We start from the raw sequence: 21,200 nt of genomic DNA, 5'->3' as shown, positions 1-21,200 counted from the left end.
TTGTATTTTGTGCACATTTACAGCAGAATGAACTGAAACAGTAATCAAACATGTGATATTTATCCACTCCATTTTTAACGTGAGAGTGGACGATCTTTAACATGACTGTGCAAGGCTTCCAGTGTCCAGTTCCAGTTATTTTACCTGTACAAAAACAGTCTGTTATGCTGCTTGATATTGCAAACTGTAATCATAAACACTGCTTTTTAGTGCAAAAATTTTTTTTGTTATACTTCTAGTTTTTTATCTACAGGGACTAATGAAACTGAAGTCTGGCACATTCACAAGGAAACTTCCATGTTAAAAATAACTAACTATACTGAAGCTATTTAAGAGAGCAAAAGATGATTAATTAGAGCCGCATTGTTCTGGTTCAAAAGCATTTTTGAAAAAATAAATCTTAATTAGAGTGACAACTTTAAATTTGTAATTAAATTTAAACAAAATACAAGAAAAAAAGAATATAGTATACAGTATATACAGAGTCAAAAACAGCAGCATTTAACTAAATATTTTGGATAAAAATATGCATAATAAATATAAATAAATATAAATATAAAAATATCTATGGGGGTTATGTCCCTGCTTTAAATAAATAAATAAATGAATAAATTAATACTAGTACAACACAGAATAAGGAGTCAAAAGCCTTTCACTAAATATTTTGAAAAAAATATATTACGCAAAAGATGCAAATATCTATAGTGGTTATGTCTCTGCTTGAAATAAATAAATAAATAAATAAATAAATAAATAAATAAAACTATACAGAATATACAGAGGCAAAAACAGCAGTATTTAACAAAATATTTTGAAAAATAAAATATTATGAAAAAGATGCAAAATATCTACGGTGTTTATGTCCCTGCTTTAAATAAAAATAAATACTCTTGCATAAAATTGCATAAAATGATGTTTTTTGAAAAAATAAATCTTAATTAGAGTGACAACTTTAAATTTGCAATTAAATTTACACAAAATACAAGAAAAAAAGAATATAGTATACAGTATATACAGAGTCAAAAACAGCAGCATTTAACTAAATATTTTGGATAAAAATATGCAAAATAAATAATAAATATAAATAAATATAAATATAAATAAATAAATCTATATATGCAAAATATCTATGGGGGTTATGTCCCTGCTCTAAATAAATAAATAAATACATGAATAAATTAATAATAGTACAATACAGAATAAGGAGTCAAAAGCCTTTTACTAAATATTTTGAAAAAAATATATTATGCAAAAGATGCAAATATCTATAGTGGTTATGTCTCTGCTTGAAATAAATAAATAAATAAATAAAACTATACAGAATATACAGAGGCAACAACAGCAGTATTTAACAAAATATTTTGAAAAAGATGCAAAATATCTACGGTGTTTGTGTCCCTGCTTTAAATAAAAATAAATACTCTTGAATAAAATTCCTGCTTGAAAAATAAAATATTATGAAGAAGAAGGAAAATATCTATTGCGGTTTTCTCTGCTTGAAATTAAATATATATATATATATATATATATATATATATACATAGTGTATATATACATAGTGTATATATACATGTATATATACATATATACATATATAGTACAATACAAATTATAGAGAGTCAAAAACAGCAGCATTTAATTTTTTATTTTTTTATTTATTTTATTTTTTGGAGGGGAAGGGGTTTAGGAAGTTGATGCAACATATCTATTGTGTCCTTGCTCGTAATTAATGCAGGAACTTGCCACTCATAAAATAGCCTCCTCAACATTGATAATAAATATTTGAAATCTTGGGTTCTTCAAGACTTCTAGAAACATTGATGAAATATGCTATACAACTTTCATCACCATGAACTCTGAGTGACTTTCAGGTAGATGGTCAAGAACAACAGCGCTCAGTCTTCACTAAAGAGCCTCTTCTCTCTTTACTGCAGAAAAACCTGCTTGAGAAGAGCGTATGGACAGCTGTCCTCCGTAAAGGCCTTTTCTGATGGCACTGTCTGTGAGCAATTAGCTGTTGTCTTTCATCCTTCTCATGTAATAGTAAAGCAGGTGAGTTGAAGGCTAGCTGCACTATGAAAGACCTCAAGTCCTACTGGGTTTACTCCTCCCACGAGGAGGAGCCTCTACGTGCCGCCACACAGCAGGTCTTTCATCTCACTAGCTCACATCTCCCACTAGGCTTTACTGAAGGCACACGCCGTGAGCGAGCGCTGGATATTCACTGGTAATTAAAAGCGGAGCTGCTGGATAAACGGAGTGGACAGATGATGACGCTCGAGAGGGATCTGGAGTGGGAAAACTATAAATAATGAATGTCATTGTATTATAATGTACACAACAACATAGTTGGTATTGGTGTAAACTGATGTCTTCTATGGTCGGTTTTCCGATTAGTTCAACAGATAAAACTCCAATGCAAGTTGCTTTGGATAAAAGCATCTGCCAAATGAATAAATGCACACATTTTAAGCTACTGTAATTTCATCACTCCCTTGAGCACTGAGGTTTGTTACTGTCAATGTTATATAAAAACGCACATTAGCTATCTACAATAGTTTGTACACTTTGCGGCCTTACAGTAGTAGTAGCAGCAAAATAGCATCACTTATCATTATGTTTTTATGAAAAAATGATGGTTTGCGGCCTGTGGAGAGCCTCGGGATGTTTTGTTATTAGCCCGCTACTCTTCAAGGCTAATCTCACATCTATTTTCTCCTCTATGGATATTATTATGCACTCTTACATGATATACGGCGAGATAAACAGCGGCCAGACATAAAAACAAGGCTGGAATGTCTTTGAGAGAACAGATACAACAAGTGGTGAAGGCATCACAAAGCAACAGCACATTTTATAGGTTGTAACTACTAGCATCACTGCTGGTAATAGAGCGCTACAGTGATGTGGTATTTTTGTAGGCCAAACCCATAAGTTAGCACCCTTGATAAAAAGGTTTTCCATTGGCTTATGGGTTAGTGCAGAAAATAAGCTTTGTGACTAAAAAAATGTGTTTTTAGCAGATCTATACAGGTGGAGCTGGGGAAGGTGGAGGGTTTCCCTTTCCAATCTTTTTTTTCCCCTCGAGGAGAAATATCTGCGTACACACAAAACCACTGAAACCAACTCAAAATGATGTAGTATACATGCCAGATCAGTATGTGGCACTGTAATTCTGCTACAGAGATACACTAAAAACAAAGAATAAGACTTGGAGCATGCGCATAAACCTTGCGCGCTGTATACAAACTTTAGTAAAGCTTAGAAATAAAGCTTTATTTTAATAAAACTAATAGGCCCGGTAAGTTCTGCAGCACGAACACAAGTTTGTAGTCCATTATTGTTGTTGTTGTTGTTGTTGCTGTTACGTGACGTAGCATGTCTGACTAGGGTCGACACGTGGGATGATGACATCATCGTTTCACAAAATATATGGAATAGCTGTACACACGAAAACACAAGGGCGTCGGTTTTAGATTTATCCACTCTGGGACCCGGTTTAAAAAATTAGCAGTTTCAGGCTCTGAAAACGACGGATCCGTCTGGATGAAACGCCTATGCGATACAAAATTTTTGCGTATGCACCTAAACACGTCTCGGTGTGGACGGGCCCTGATTCAGCAGGAACCAATCAGCTGTGTCTAACAGATAATGATGTGATTACGAGCAGGTTGAGTTAAAGCGGAACTCAGTAAGATTTGCGAAGCTCCCCCTAGAGGTTCCTTCAGTGAATCACACTGTAGTAAATACTCCAAGCGCAGCTCTGGACTACAACGACTACAACGCTCATCAGCACAGTAGTTTTGCAAATACAGTACAAGAAATCTCAATGGAGGTGGGTAATTTTCGAAATTGTCTTATAAAGGCATAATATACACATTGTTTTTGAATTACCGTAAAGCATTTTGTCACTCTCGCGTGAACGTGAACATGAGGCGATTGTGTCGGGTCGGCGCAGCTCAACATGCAAGTGCTGTTTTCTGGCGTAGACGTGCCAGAGGGGGTTAGTGCACGCCTCAAACACACCACTACAAGTCAATTAACCATCGTAAGGACTATTTATGAAGGTAAAAAAGTTACTTAGTTCTGCTTTTAAAGGTGCCCTAGAATTAAAAATTGAATTTTCCTTGGCATAGTTGAATAACAAGAGTTCAGTACATGGAAAAGACATACATTGAGTTTCAAACTCCATTGTTTCCTCCTTCTTATGTAAATCTCATTTGTTTAAAAGACCTCCGGAAAACAGGCGAATCTCAACGTAACACAGACTGTTACGTAACAGTCGGGATCATTAATATGTACGCCCCCCAATATTTGCATATGCCAGCCCATGTTCAAGGCATTAGACAAGGGCAGCCAGTATTAACGTCTGGATCTGTGCACAGCTGAATCATCAGACTAGGTAAGCAAGCGAGAACAACAGCGAAAAATGTCAGAAGGAGCAATAATAACTGACATGATCCATGATAACATGATATTTTTAGTGATATTTGTAAATTGTCTTTCTAAATGTTTCGTTAGCTTGTTGCTAATGTACTGTTAAATGTGGTTAAAGTTACCATCGTTTATTACTGTATTCACGGAGACAAGAGCCGTCATTATTTTCATTATTAAACACTTGCAGTCTGTATAATTCATAAACACAACTTCATTCTTTATAAATCCATCCAACAGTGTAGCATTAGCCGTTAGCCATGGAGCACTATCAAACTCATTCAGAATCAAATGTAAACATCCAAATAAATACTATACTCATCTGATCCGATCCATGCATGCAGTATTCATGACCAACATTTTGTAAAGATCCATTTGAGGGTTATATTAGCTGTGTGAACTTTGTTTATGCACTGTATAACTGCACTTATAGTCGCGAGCTCGGGGGGGCAGGGAGCGCAAGATTTAAAGGGGCCGCAGCCTGAATCGGCGCATAGTTAATTATGCCCCAAAATAGGCAGTTAAAAAAATTAATTTAAAAAAATCTATGGGGTATTTTGAGCTGAAACTTCACAGACACATTCAGGGGACACCTTAGACTTATATTACATCTTTTGAAACGATGTTCTACGGCACCTTTAAGGACCTATTAACCTGCGCCATCTAGAGTTTCATGACAGAACTTTGCATTTGTATGACTAACAAAGTTAGCTAACTTATCCGCTAAAAAAGTTATGTGAGAAATCACTTAAGTTGTTCCCTAATTTCTCATTAGCTGGGCATGCATGAAACATCTCTAGACATATAACCAAACCATAATCCATACCAACAAAACTGATACGAAGTGTGCGTATGATCATTTTTGATGATCATTTCTGTCCAGTCTGCTCATTTTATTGAGTTTAATCACAGCTGTTGTCGTTTTTTGTCTGGCAGTGGCAGCATGTAGGCCATAAAATTTCAAATTGCAGCCTGTACTCTGTTGATACTGGCACCCAAAAACACAATAAGATGACATTTTAAGCTCCTTGTAAGCTCCCAATGCGCATTCGATAGACACTTTACTATCCAATGAGGCCACAGAAGAGGATTTATGAATGGCAGTGAAGCGACGCAACTGACGCTGGTGACAGTAACAACATGATGGATGTAGTACATTCAAATTTCGTCCATACATCCCATATTCATACTATACAGAACATACTTTTTTAACGGTCGCAAAGTAGGTTCAAATTCAAATACAGTACCTACTCAGAGAGTATGCGATTTCGGATGAGGCTGTGAAAGCAACTAGTGAGTAGATGAGTTTTCCTTCTCGGCCTGATGACGTTTAATGTCTCGACAACCTCTGTAGTCATATTTAACCAAGACAAGTAAATAAGAATCACTGATGTGTTTATGTTGTAGAGTAAACAGTGAAAATTTCTTGACCTAGTATTCACCACAGAACTTATTTTAGACATTTAACCAAAAACCCTTTCAAAAAACCATTGACTTTAGTACGATTGGAACTGGAAGTGCTAAAATGTTAACTCCTTTCTGGGTTTTTGGCCTACAAAAATACATGATCCATGCAGCACTCTGTAGCTCAAATGAAAACAGAGGCACTTTCTAACACAAGCAACACTCACTTTTCAGCATAAAAAGTTCTAACTTATAAACAGTAATCAGAAAAGTAGAAGTTGAAGCCCGTCATAGTACACTATAGCATTCAGCTCCCACTGGCCTTGAGTAGATCGCCTCCCCTGAATACATTACGGACTCAGCCGGCCTAATTGAAAGGGAAAATGCTGACCTCAGAGGAGCCTTGAGCTCGACCACCATGAACTTGGCCTCTTCTCACAAGTACATCTTCCAAAGGAGCAGATTTCCTCGCTTCCCTGGCCTCACCTCGGCCCACGCTTCCCATGGGAAAACTACAAAAAGCCCGTTGCGGTAATTAAACTGTTGGATTCGAGCGCACACCGTTGCCAGCCTCCCACTTTGAGTATTTAGCGGTTAAATTTAATTTGTCCTTACACTAATGATTAGATTAGAGAGTCTGTTAAAATCTAACACTTTTCAGGTTGGCTCGAGGGCTGGAAGTAATTCGTTTAGTCCTTTCATGAGGTTTCCGATAAAAGTCTGGGTTTTGTTTTAGCTACATCACATATTAGACGATCAATGGAGGAAAATGATTGAAATTAATGAAAGTGATGGTACAATGAAAATCCTTCTGCTCAGATATTTTTAATCTAATTGAGACACTTTTTATGTAAATTGAGCTAATCTACATAATCTCCATATCGATATAAAAGGTATTATTCTTTTTTAAATGTAGATTAATGGTTTCAGATCATTTCAGTACCTTGTACATGTTAAATATTCTTGCACTAGAAACTTTTTTCAATTAACTGAGACAGCTCAATGATTTACTGAAGATATAAGCACATTATTATGTAAGAATAACAAAATAAAATCATAATTAATAAAAATAGGATAATTACATATTTATATTTCAATATTTTAATTTTAATAAAGTAATTCATGTTTTAGTGATCCAAATTCCCTAAATTCATTTCAGTACTTGAAAAAATATATTCTTGGACTATAAACTTTTATTCATTTAATTAATACAGCTCAATTACAGCTTTACTGAAGATATAAATACATAATTTAAAATTTTAATTAATAAATGATTAAAATTATAATAATTAGAAATACAATAATAATTAATAAAAATAATTAAATTAATATTTTAATCATTACATTTTAATAAAGTAACTGTTTTAGTGAGTGAAATAGCTGTCTCTATTCATGCAGGGACCCTCCTTAACTCTATTTAACATCTTTGTTTGGATAAAATATTTAAGTGTCTCGTTTTTTTATCTTGGTTTATTTTTATGGGACACGTCAAACCTCTGTCAGTTCACAAGCAGGGGAGATCTTTCTCCTGAATACATTCATAATCTGTTGTTCTTGGAATGAGCTCGCCGCCAAACAAACAGCTGCAAACATACATGCCATCATTACAGAGAATAAAAGTGATTCTGAAACACATCCCAAGAGCCATTTGCGGAAGATATCACACAAAAAAAATCCACAAAAACAGCATTTGTTTCCACTTCTTCTGTACAAATCAAGAATAAAACTAACAGAAAAGTACCAAGGTGTCAGGGTTTGGCTAGTTATCTTAAAGGTCATTATTTACAAAACCTCATTATTTATTCTCGTGTTGGCAAAGCTGATTTTTCAGCATCATTACTCCAGTCTCCAGTGTCACATGATCCTTCAGAAATCATTCTAATATGATGATTAGTTCCTCAAGAAATATTTGTTATTATTATCAATGTTGAAAACAGTTGTGTACTTTTTTTTCAAGATTATTTGATGAATAGAAAGTTCAAAAGAACAGCATTTATCTGAAATACAAAGCTTTTGTAACATTATACACTACCGTTCAAAAGTTTAGGGGTCAGTAAGAATTTTTATTTTTTATTTTTTTTTAAAAAGAAATTAAAGAAATTAATACTTTTATTCAGCAATAATGCATTAAATCAATCAAAAGTGGCAGTAAAGACATTTATAATGTTACAAAAGATTAGATTTCAGATAAACACTGTTCTTTTGAACTTTCTATTCATCAAAGAATCCGGAAAAAAAATATTGTACACAAATAATTTGTAAATCTGTATTTCTTTGAGCAGCAAATCAGCATATTAGAATGATTTCTGAAGGATCACGTGACACTGAAGACTGGATTAACGATACTGAAAATTCAGCTTTGCCAACACAAGAATAAATTACATTTTAAAATATTTTCAAATAGAAAACAGTCATTATAAATTGTAATAATATTTCACAATATTACTGTTTTTACTGTATTTTTAATTAAATAAATGCACCCTTGGTGAGCAGACGAAACTTCTGTTAAAAACATTAAAAATCTTACCGATCCCAAACTTTTCAGCGGTAGTGTATATATATATATTTTTTTTTCATGGAAGAAAGAAAGTCATGCAGGTTTGGAATGACATAAAGGTGAGTAAATTATGACAATTTATTTATGGGTGAAATTTAGCTTGAAGGGGTTGTTGATTATGATTTCACTTTTTAACTTTAGTTAGTGTGTAATGTTGCGTGTAGTGTGTAAAATTATGACATTCAAAGTTCAATGTAAAGAGAGATTTTTTTCTTTTAAAGGTCCTGTTTTTCGTGTTTTTTTGAAGCTTTGATTGTGTTTATAGTGTGCAATATAACATGTGTTCATGTTTCGCGTGTAAAAAAACACAGTATTTTTCACATAATTTACTTATCTGTATACCGCTGTTTCCACTGTCATAAAAACGGGCTGATGACTTCCTTGTTCTATGAAGTCCCTCCTTCAGAAATACGTAACGAGTTCTGATTGTGCCAGCGGTTCCTGTGTTGTGATTCGACAGCAGTTTAGCGCATCTTGCCCGGAAAGGTCACGCCTCTTACCATAACGTGGAGATGCACGCGCTCAGTGTTATTGTAAACATGTCTTTAATTTTATCCTATCAATTTGAGCCGGAATCAGACCCGGTGATTGGACTGCGGGATGAAAATAACAGCGTTTCGACGACATGGCGACAAACACACTCTACAAACGCAACTCTTGTGTATTCCTGTGGGCGGAGGTTAGTCAAAAAACTGTTTTAGTGACGTCATTACAGAAGGAAGTAGAGGGATGTAGTCCAAACTGGCCGTTCGATGTAGGCGACTTCTGTTAAATAAAATATCTCGCTTGGCATTGAACTTTGAGCTTTAAAATTTTACAGATTTTATTTATACTCTAACAACAACATTACACACTAACTAAAGTTTGAAACATGGGATCACGAAGAACGGGACCTTTAAAGAATTCTCTGTTTAAGGACTACAACAAACGTCTGGTAGGGAAAGGTACCGTTAACGTGAGGTAACGTTAATCAGAGCTGCTAACACAAGCATCTGAAACCCCGCCCCCTATCGAGAGCAGCAGCTCATTTGCATTTAAAGGGACACACACAAAAACGCAGCGTTTTTGCTCACCCTCAAAAAGTGACAAATTTAACATGCTATAAAAAATTATCTGTAGGGTATTTTGAGCTAAATCTTCACATACACACTCTGGGGACATAAGAGACTTATTTTACATCTTGTAAAAGTGGCATTATATGAGCCCTTTAAATGGGCTATTTGTAAGAATTTTTCACTTAATCACTTTTTTTTATTGCCAATGTGTGTACCAATGTATTTTTATAAACCACACACACACACCCACACACACAGGTTTGTTTTTGTGAGTTGTGGGGACATTCCATAGGCATAATGATTTTTATACTGTGAAAACCGTATTTTCTATCGCCCTACACTACCTCTACCCCTACACCCACACACACACACACACACACACACACACACACACACACACACACACACACACACACACACACAAATATATTTTTGAGCATTGCTCAGACATTAACACTAAATGCAGAATATGGAAGCTTAAGTATGGCACGCACTAATATTTAGCTTTTGATTGATTGTGATACAACCTGCCATAGTATTCTAGTATGTAATATTGTTTTTAAAAAGTTCAAATGTGAAACAAAATGTTTCCTCAAAAGATGCACACCACTGAAAAAGCTCTACAGCAGTGTTGTCACTGAGATACTAAAGTAGTTTTGTCTATTTATTTATTTATATAATTTGAATTAGTTTTTATTTGTATTTTTTTCCATTTTCATTTTAGTTAAAGTTTTAGTAATTTTCCTGTCATAATTATCAGTTTTAGTTATATTAATACATCAACTTGAGCTAAATGGAAATGAGAAAAGTTGCTTTGACAATAGCTCAAATAAAATAATTGCAATATAATATTATATTTCAATCAATGTTTATTTTATTTCAAGTAACATTTTTTTTGTTTGTTTGTTTTTTTGTTAGGGTTTTAGTTTTATTATAATAACCCTGGTGCTGACCGCCTTCAAGATGACCAGTTTGAAACTATACTTAACCCAGGGTTAAAAGTGGCCTGACAGGGATAAGAATACTGTGAAAAGCCATAAATACAACTCTGGGAAAAAAAAGAAGAAAAAAAATCTGGCAGAGAAAAGTCTTGTGTGATCCAATTTCAGATTAGCAGCTAGGAAGAGAAAATCCTTTGAATCTGGATTGACAAAAGCAACACAGAACAACTGGCCATGCTGGGGTGATATTTGCAGTGACACAATCATGTAGCATCAAGGCAGACGATTAATCTTGGAAACGTCCCCCACCCGCTTCGCTCAAGTGTGAGAAATCTTGATCTGAATTGAATTCCCTGCCTGCTAATTGGAATACGTAGTTTGACAGTGATAACCTTTGTGGAACGTGTCTGTTAATTGTGTATGTCGGCCTCACGCTAGCACACAGAGTTATGTTCCGTCCAGAGCCGTACGGGGTTAAGAACATCTCCCTCTCTAACCGTCATCCATTGTTAACGTATGTGTTCGGCACTTCATGCAGTCTAATAAACTGAGCCTAGCAAGAGTACAGAATATAAGGACATTTTCAAACGTCTAAAGAATGACTAAACTATGTAATACTCTACTGAAATGTCAACATATAAATAAGCAAGTTGCTCAGACTTGTCAAATTCAAAAGTCTCAACATGAACCCAAATATCTCAACAGATATTTACAAAAATCAAATGATTTAAGTTGCTATCCACATTCATTTTATAGCTTTATATTCATAGTGTATGTCAACTATTGACTCATTTTGATCTGTTTTTATGTCTCCTAATGAATTTTAGGAGAAACATACTTATAAGAGACAATAACTCCAATAACTCTCTTGAGAATGAAAGAGCAATACAATTTTCCTCTGGGCAGACATCTTCACTGGCCACTGATATAATGCTCTTGTACAAACACATTTTCTTCACACCAAATATGCACCAACATTTTGGACCCTGCAAAGTATTTGCTCAAGGCCTTTGCTTTTCCTTCACTACTTCAGAGGTGATGAAATCTCAGTATTTATTCAAGCACCTACGGTACTGAGCAGACAGAAGGGAGGAGAGAGAGAGGACATCCTGCTCTTCTTAATAAGATGAAGCTGTTCCAGGTAGATAATTAGACGGGTTGTCAATGTAATTACTCCGAAAGCTACTGAGAAGCACCATTAAACAATCAAAACTTTCAGAACCTCACAAACGTGTGTTTAGTATATGATAAAGTATATGTAGAAAAATCTAACCGCAAACTGTTATATCTATTTTTTTTTTTTTTACCCAACATTTAATTTACTTTTAATTCAATAAGATCTTATGTCTACCTATGGAAGCCTGTTTCCGTAATGAAATTTTTATCTCACAATTGCAATATAAACTCACTATTACAAATTATAAAATCAGAATTGTGAGATATAAAGTCAGAATTGTGAGATATAAAGTCAGAATTGTGAGTATAAAGTCAGAATTGCGAGATATAAAGTCAGAATGTGAGATATAAAGTCAGAATTGCGAGTTATAAAGTCAGAATTGCGAGTTATAAAGTCAGAATTGTGTGATATAATGTCAGAATTGCGAGTTATAGTCAGAATTGCGAGTTATAAAGTCAGAATTGTGAGATATAAAGTCAGAATTGTGAGTATAAAGTAAGAATTGCGAGATATAAAGTCAGAATTGTGAGATATAAAGTCAGAATTGCGAGATATAAAGTCAGAATGTGAGATATAAAGTCAGAATTGCGAGTTATAAAGTCAGAATTGCGAGTTATAAAGTCAGAATTGTGTGATATAATGTCAGAATTGCGAGATAAAAAGTCAGAATTGCGAGTTATAAAGTCAGAATTGTGAGTTAAAAAGTCAGAATTGCATGATATAGTCAGAATTGTGATATATAAAGTCAGAATTATGAGTTAAAAAGTCAGAATTGTGTGATATAGTCAGAATTGTGAGATATAAAGTCAGAATTGTGTGATATAAAGTCAGAATTGTGAGTTAAAAAGTCAGAATTGTGTGATATAGTCAGAATTGTGATATATAAAGTCAGAATTGTGAGTTATAAAGTCAGAATTGTGTGATATAAAGTCAGAATTGCGAGTTATAAAGTCAGAATTGTGTGATATAAAGTCAGAATTGCAAGTTAAAAAGTCAGAATTGCGAGTTAAAAAGTCAGAATTGCATGATATAGTCAGAATTGTGATATATAAAGTCAGAATTGTGAGTTAAAAAGTCAGAATTGTGTGATATAGTCAAAATTGTGATATATAAAGTCAGAATTGTGAGTTATAAAGTCAGAATTGTGAGATATAAAGTCAGAATTGTGAGTTAAAAAGTCAGAATTGTGAGTTATAAGGTCAGAATTGCGAGATATAAAGTCAGAATTGCATGATATAGTCAGAATTGTGATATATAAAGTCAGAATTGAGTTAAAAAGTCAGAATTGTGAGTTATAAAGTCAGAATTGCGAGATATAAAGTCAGAATTGTGAGTTATAAAGTCAAAATTGTGTGATATAAAGTCAGAATTGCGAGTTAAAAAGTCAGAATTGCGAGTTATAAAGTCAGAATTGTGAGTTAAAAAGTCAGAATTGCATGATATAGTCAGAATTGTGATATATAAAGTCAGAATTGTGAGTTATAAAGTCAGAATTGTGTGATATAGTCAGAATTGTGATATATAAAGTCAGAATTGTGAGTTATAAAGTCAGAATTGTGTGATATAAAGTCAGAATTGCGAGTTATAAAGTCAGAATTGTGTGATATAAAGTCAGAATTGCGAGTTAAAAAGTCAGAATTGCGAGTTATAAAGTCAGAATTGTGAGTTAAAAAGTCAGAATTGCATGATATAGTCAGAATTGTGATATATAAAGTCAGAATTGTGAGTTATAAAGTCAGAATTGTGAGTTAAAAAGTCAGAATTGCGAGTTATAAAGTCAGAATTGTGAGTTATAAAGTCAGAATTGTGAGTTATAAAGTCAGAATTGTGAGTTATAAGGTCAGAATTGCGAGATATAAAGTCAGAATTGCATGATATAGTCAGAATTGTGAGATATAAAGTCAGAATTGTGAGTTAAAAAGTCAGAATTGCGAGTTATAAAGTCAGAATTGCATGATATAGTCAGAATTGTGATATATAAAGTCAGAATTGTGAGTTATAAAGTCAGAATTGCGAGATATAAAGTCAGAATTGCATGATATAGTCAGAATTGTGAGATATAAAGTCAGAATTGTGAGATAAAAAGTCAGAATTGTGAGTTATAAAGTCAGAATTGCATGATATAGTCAGAATTGTGATATATAAAGTCAGAATTGTGAGTTAAAAAGTCAGAATTGCGAGTTATAAAGTCAGAATTGCATGATATAGTCAGAATTGTGCACTTAATAAATAATGTGCACTTGTGAGAGAAAAACGTACAATTCTGACTTTATAAAACAAAATTGTGTTTATATCACAATTCTGAGAAAGAAGTCAGAATTGTGTGATAAAGACTCGCAATTTTAATATATGATTTACTATTAATTCATGAGTTTTAAATGTAAGTTGCAATGAATCACTTTAGCATTTTCATTTTTTTTTTTTTCACAAGATTTGTTCTTAATCATATAATACTTTCCAATTTATTACTATCTCAGTCTAAAGTTTATTGCTTATTTAATGTGAATGCTGGACACATATTTACCCACATTCATTTACTTACTTTTAATGCATTAAGTTTGCAGTTTGGCACCCCAGGGTGTTTTCCTGGCCCTTTGCAAACGGTTTTGACATGAATACAGCATGATGCAATAATTGCACGTCTGTGACAGTGAAACACGCATGACCGTCCTGACCGCATTCAGGTGCTGCAGTCACTGTCAAAGTAATGCTGTGCATCCATGCGACAGCACAGGGTGGCATCTCCAGACATGTTTGACGGTAACAGGGGAGTGGGCGGACATCTGGATGCATCCATATCATCTCCCTCTCAAAGTCCATTTGTCATCATCTCCGTCTGTCTTATCACTGCTATCGATTGTGGTGGGTGGGCGAAAAAGGGAGGTGGGTGTCAATAGATGTGTCATGGCATACACGAGCCAGATAGGAACATAATGAAGTCATCGGACAGCAGCTGTCAAGGCCTGACTGATTTGGCTTAGTGACAGCCGATGGCGACTGGAGCCCTGCAGGAATGTACAGAAGGCAGAGATATCTGCCAGGGGTCAGCCTGGGGTCACCCATCTCACTGCCAGCTTGAATTGGACTGTAAAAAGACATCTCACTATGAGTTCATGAAGGGGCATAAATGATTCAGGACTAGCTGACTGCGGTGAGGATCCATAACAATGCATTCAAACACAAACCCTGCATCAGGCATCTATCATTAGTGCCACATTTATGTGTGTACGCCCGGATTAAATATTTAAGAATATGATGTACCTAGAGACTATGATAATTAGTGGTGTTTCTAAGGCAAGCATCACTATTGCTATTGCTCAAATTTGGAGTTTGAATTAGTCTCACATTTAATTGGGATGACATGAAGAGGAATTTATGGAATTGTCTGTCTGTCTGTCTGTCTGTCATTCTATCTATCTATCTATCTATCTATCTATCTATCTATCTATCTATCTGTCTGTCTGTCATTCTATCTATCTATATATCTATCAGACAGACAGACAGACAGACAGATAGATAGATAGATAGATAGATAGAATGACATATAGATATATAGACAGACAGACAGACAGACAGACAGACAGATAGATAGATAGATAGATAGATAGATAAACAGACAGACAGACACACAGACAGACAGACAGATACATAGAATGACATATAGATATACAGACAGACAGACAGACAGACAGACAGATAGATAGATAGACAATCAATCAATCTACCTATCTATCTATCTATCTATCTATCTATCTATCTATCTATCTATCTGTCTATCTGTCTATCTGTCTGTCGATCGGTCTGTCTGTCTGTCTATCTATCGATCTATCTGTCTGTCAGTCAGATAGATAGATAGATAGATAGATAGAATGACAGATAGATAGATAGATAGAATGACAGATAGATAGATAGATAGATTGTCTGTCTATCTATCTATCTGTCTGTCTGTCTATCTATCTATCTATCTATCTATCAGACAGACAGACAGATAGAATGACAGACAGATAGATAGATAGATAGATAGATAGATAGACACACAGACAGATAGACAGACAGACAGACAGACAGATAGATAGATAGATAGACAAGCAGACAGATCAATAGATAGATAGATAGATAGATAGACAGACAGATAGATAGATAGAATGACAGATGGATATATAGATAGACAGATGATCTATCTATCTATCTGTCTGTCTGTCTGTCTGTCGATCTATCTATCTGTCTGTCCATCTGTCCGTCAGTCCATCCGTCAACCCAAGCAACTGCATAGCAGCACACTGGCAAAGACCCAAATCTCCTAAACAACCATCAAGCAACACCTTGGCGACCACTCAGAACATCCTACTATTATGGCAAGCATCACTCACATGTACTTCAGAGAATGTAGATATCCAGTTAAGCATTCGATACCCTTGCATGTGGCCCCTGGATGTCAAAGCTGATTAAATTAGAGGTTAATTGCCTTGTCTTGATGAGAAATGTATCATAACAGGGAAAACAAATTTTTTTTTTTAGATTTGCCCATTGTTGCATCTTCTGAAACTTTGACAAACTGCTGAACTGTAAAATGAGCAATTACAGCTATCGCTTAGTCGCTCTACATATCCAGAACGTGCTTGAGATTCGAGCATCCAGATAACAGCTGCACATGTTGCTGAGATTCTTTGGAAAAGTACTGACTAGCAGTAGAGGCACAGCGGTGTCACCTCACACCATCTGAAACAAACAGAAAGCCTGAAAATCTGTCATGAGGGGACAGAATGCACTGCCACTCTTTCACTCCAGCTTCGGAGGAATTTGATTTACCAGTTAGCAGAGAGCAGTACAGCAGAACTGATCAAAGCGCTGTTATTTCTCAAGGGCCACAAGTGTCCACAACCCGTGCTGTGACGGGTTATTGTGAAAGTACAAGCAAATTCAGACCGTTTCAGACTACTTTATAGTGAGACATCGGGGTTGAAGCACTAAGGACACTTCTGAACACTGAATGGATGGGAACTATGATTTGCAATTCCACATCCTATTTGCTGCCTCAATTTAAATTCAGGTATTGAATTGTAACTTAAAAGACATTCTCAATTCAATTCTCATAAACACATTTTGGTACACTTTGAAATATTGCCTTGTGAAAGCGAACCGAACCAAGAAGAACATTGTAACAAATTAAGTCCCCATTTTGGAAAAAGCAAACAATCTAGAGGTCTGAAAATGGCCTAAGTGTTCTATTGTTAAGTAGAAAAAAACGTTATTATAATACATACCATACACTGATAAAAATAAAGCTTCCAAAAGGGTCTTTTCACAGTGATGTGATGTCACAGAAGAACCATTTTCGTTTCCCCCAAAGAACCCTTCAGCGATCAGTCCTTAAAAGAACCATTTTTTCTTAGTTTAAAGAACATTTTAAAAATCTAAAGAATCTTTTTCCACTATAAAGAACCTTTTGTGGAATGGAAAGATTCCATGGATGTTACAGGAACCATAGATGCCAATAAAGAACTTTTATTTTTAAGAGTGTAGTGAGTGAACGTGCAGGCTAATCTTTGCTCCTCCTTCATTTATGTCACTGAATTGACCATTCGCAAAGACTCGCCCTCTTTAGTTACTGTTGCTACGTCCGACAAGCCATGCCGATCTCTTGCCACACATCATGTTCTCATACAGAGCAAAGAGAACACTGACAACGCGACAGTTCAAACGACTCGTGAACCGATCATCTCTTCCTGCTAGTTCATTTATAGCATCAAATAAACATGAATGAACATCAGAAGGAATGTTGTTTCAATCGTGGAAAGATGTCAGTACACACCATTTTTCAAGTTCAAGTCTACAGACGTTAATCTGCTAATAGGGCTGGGTGATAAAACGATATGTATCGCAATAGACATGTGATCGATATCAATAAATGTGTTCGATAAAATGTTCGATATTTTTTATTCTTCGTCGGAAGAAAACAGAGGTTGCTAAGCAAGTTTGGTTGCATTAACAAAGGCACTCTGGTAACCTAGCAACGTAGGGAGTGATACGCTAACAGCCAATCATGTAACAGTATTAAGTTTGGTTGCGCCATATCGTTGTCTTGTGCTGGATTCCTCTTTAGTAACCGGTGACTGATAAGCAGAAAATGAGTGCCGCAGCGAGCGAGGAAATTGTAAATAAAAGAGGAAAAGTCAGCTCTCCAGTATGGCAGTTATTTGAGTTTTCCATGGTTGTTGACATTTCTGTCATAATAACTGAGGGGATTATGATCAGAGGAAGGTTAAGTTTAAAATAAAAATGTTTAAATGTAATATATTTTTCTCCTGGTCCTTATTTTAAATGGGTCATAAAAAATATCAATAATTATCGATATCGACCGATATGAAACACTGATATCGTGATACAGTTTTCAGCCATATCGCCCAGCCCTATCTGCTAACTCCCCTGACTGCTTTGTCGGACAAAATGGCTGATTCTGCGTTATGATTGGTTAGATCGCCTGTCAATCAAACTCCTGGCTAAGGGTCAATTGGCCAAGTCCAGCGAGTACCACTTCTAATTTTCCTGACCTGATCCATGTCAAACCCTGGGTTATACACACATACAATAGGAGTGAACTGCACACACTAGAGTAGGTTAAAAAGCGCAGCATTTCTTCATTTTTCAGTCCATGTCAGCTCCTCATCACTCCTTTCTGCTTTATGCTTGCACAACTTCCATAAGCCTCCTACTTGCATGAGGGAACGTGATGGATTTCATAGTCAAGGTGCTGGTTTAATCCAATTTTAATCCATCTCCCCGGGCCGGAGTTTGAGATGGCTTTTATTCCTTTTGTCAGGTTACTGCTGAGAATGCAGCCCATTCTCATTTCCCATTCATACTTGTGTGTACAAAAGAGCCATGTGCACACAAAAACATATGAAAAGATACACTATAATTAATTTAAGATGTGATAGTGCAAGCTTTTAAAAGCATATATATACACATACATATGTATTGTAAAAGTGATTCCAATGACACAGTTTCTCTGTGCCGTTATCGTTGTGTTTGTGTTTGTGGACTCTTATCATTATCATTATAGTTATCATCCTTGTGGTAATTAACGAAATCCCACAAAGTAATGCACAGACAGTTTAACTCATTGCATGTCTATCAGGAGCAGTCACTATAGAGATATTCATGTAATCGATGTCAATCTTCACTGCTAAAATCATTCCTATAACATTACATTCTTGCCACTGATTACAACTGCTATAAAATAAGACCGATAAAGTGAGATATGACAAGCTTCCAGACCTCCCAGGAGCCAAGATGGAGATATAAATGAAATGTGTCAAGCAGCTGTCAGAGAGAGCACAATATAATATTTGTTACTATCATGAGTGAGATAAAGCTTACAGTACATGATAGAAAACTCCTGCTTCTAAATATGATACGATTTAGATATCATTTACAGAATAAATCAATGAAAGTAAACTTCAATCTGGTCTAAAGTATCTAATCCAGTCCAAACAAGCATTAACTCTAACATATATGATAAGGCACATGACAGATTTGATTTAACCATATGCTACATTTTCTTATAGCTGTGCTCAGTGAGTGTGTAAAGTGACCTGGAGCTGAAGAACTCCTCCTCGCGTGACACAATCTGCCACGGAAAACGTTTTATCATCAAACCCACGAGGCACTCACTGCGTGACGGCCCCTCCACTGTGGCAGGGAATACGTCACAGGCATAAAAAAAGTCAAATACAAAAGTCTAATCTCTTTGTGCTCTGCTCTTTATAGTCCCTGATGGTAGCATGCATTGTGTGGCGTGCCACACATCAGCGAAGTCACGTAGCATTCAGAAGAAGACTGAATTTTAAGGAAATGGAAGTGCCGAATCCTCGAAAAAGACGAATGGATATAGAGGAAAGTGTCCATGCAGCAAATCCTTTTGTAAATGGGAATCAGGGGCACAAAGCGGGCTGAAGTATTTAATCCATCAATACCGATTCCAGCAGACAGCGGCGTACGCTTTAACATGAGGGTCAGGCCTGTGACTACCAAACAAACTGTATTTACCATCTACGTGATCGGCATGTACGAGCATTTTGTTTGGACCAACAACAGGAAGTGTGTGTGGAGTCTCAGAGGAATCATTTATTGCTCAGATGTTGCTCAGGAGGCTCAGTGGAGGTCTCAAGGCCGGGACACACCAAACCTGACTAGCGGCAACGAAAGCCGACGGTGTTGTCGCCTCACGTCGGGGAAAAAAATATGTGCTTGAACACACTGAAAGAACTTCAGCCGACTGTCAACTAGCACGAGCGTCCTGCGCCTGTGTATAAAGGAGATAACTGTCTATTTAAGCAGATATATTTGTCTATATTCGTCATTCAAAAAGGGAAAGTGAAACAAAGACTGCATGTATACAAACCATAAACAAAGCAGCGCTTGTTTATCTTTTTGAATATCAATCACGCTGATCACGTTCTTTATTCCACTCCACTCACGTTGTAATGAAAATATTTGTGCATTCGAGTGCTCAGGTAGATGATGTCATGACTTATTTGCTTGCCTTCATAATTTTTGCTTATATTACAAGTATTTTTTTATATTTTAAAATATATTTAAAAAAAAAAATCCATCCATCCGTCTATCTATCCACCTGTCTGTCAGTCTGTCCTTCCATCCATCCGTCTATCTGTCTGTCCGTCCATCCATCCATCCATCCATCCATCCATCCGTCCGTCTATCTGTCTGTCCATCCGTCTATCTGTCTGTCCATCCATCATCCATCCATCCATCCATCCATCCATCGTCTGTCAGTCTATCCATCTATCTATCATCCATCCATCCATCATCCATGCATCCATCCATCAATTCATCCTTCCATCCATTCATCCATCCATCTATTGGTTTATCTGTCTATTTATCTATCATCGATCCATCCATCCATCTATCTGTCTGTCCGTCCATCCATCCATCCATCCATCCATCCATCCATCCATCCATCCATCCATCGTCTGTTCCTCCATCTGCCTATCCATCCATCCATCTATCATCAGTCCATCTATCCATGCATCCATCCATCCATCTATTGTCTGTCCATCCATAAATCATCCATATATCCATCAATCCACCCTTCCATTCATTCATTCATCCATCTATTGGTCTATCTGTCTATTTATCTATCATCGATCCATCGATCCATCCATCTGTCTATCTGTCTGTCTGTCCGTCCGTCCATCCATCCATCCATCCATCCATCCATCCATCGTCTGTTCCTCCATCTGCCCATCCATCCATCCATCCATCTATCATCAGTCCATCTACCCATGCATCCATCCATGCATCCATCTATTGTCCGTCCATCCATAAATCATCCATGTATCCATCAATCCACCCTTCCATCCATTCATTCATCCATCTATTGGTCTATCTATTTATCTATCATCGATCCATCCATCCATCTGTCTATCTGTCTGTCCGTCCATCCATCCATCCATCCATCCATCCATCCATCCATCCATCGTCTGTTCCTCCATCTGCACATCCATCCATCCATCCATCTATCATCAGTCCATCTATCCATGCATCCATCCATCCATCTATTGTCTGTCCATCCATAAATCATCCATATATCCATCAATCCACCCTTCCAT

General features: G+C 36.0%; 1 protein-coding gene across 10 annotated transcripts in view; it reads right to left on the bottom strand.

The window, feature by feature from the left end:
* Nucleotides 1-21,200, bottom strand: part of epha8 (eph receptor A8) — a 122,980-nt gene that overhangs the window by 45,209 nt on the left and 56,571 nt on the right. The gene's annotated exons all lie outside the window — the stretch shown is intronic.

The sequence above is a fragment of the Megalobrama amblycephala genome, linkage group LG21, assembly GCF_018812025.1.
Source record: "Megalobrama amblycephala isolate DHTTF-2021 linkage group LG21, ASM1881202v1, whole genome shotgun sequence".
Lineage (NCBI taxonomy): Eukaryota > Metazoa > Chordata > Actinopteri > Cypriniformes > Xenocyprididae > Megalobrama > Megalobrama amblycephala.
The sequence above is the reverse complement of the archived record's forward strand: the minus strand, read 5'-3'. Positions and strand labels throughout refer to the sequence as shown.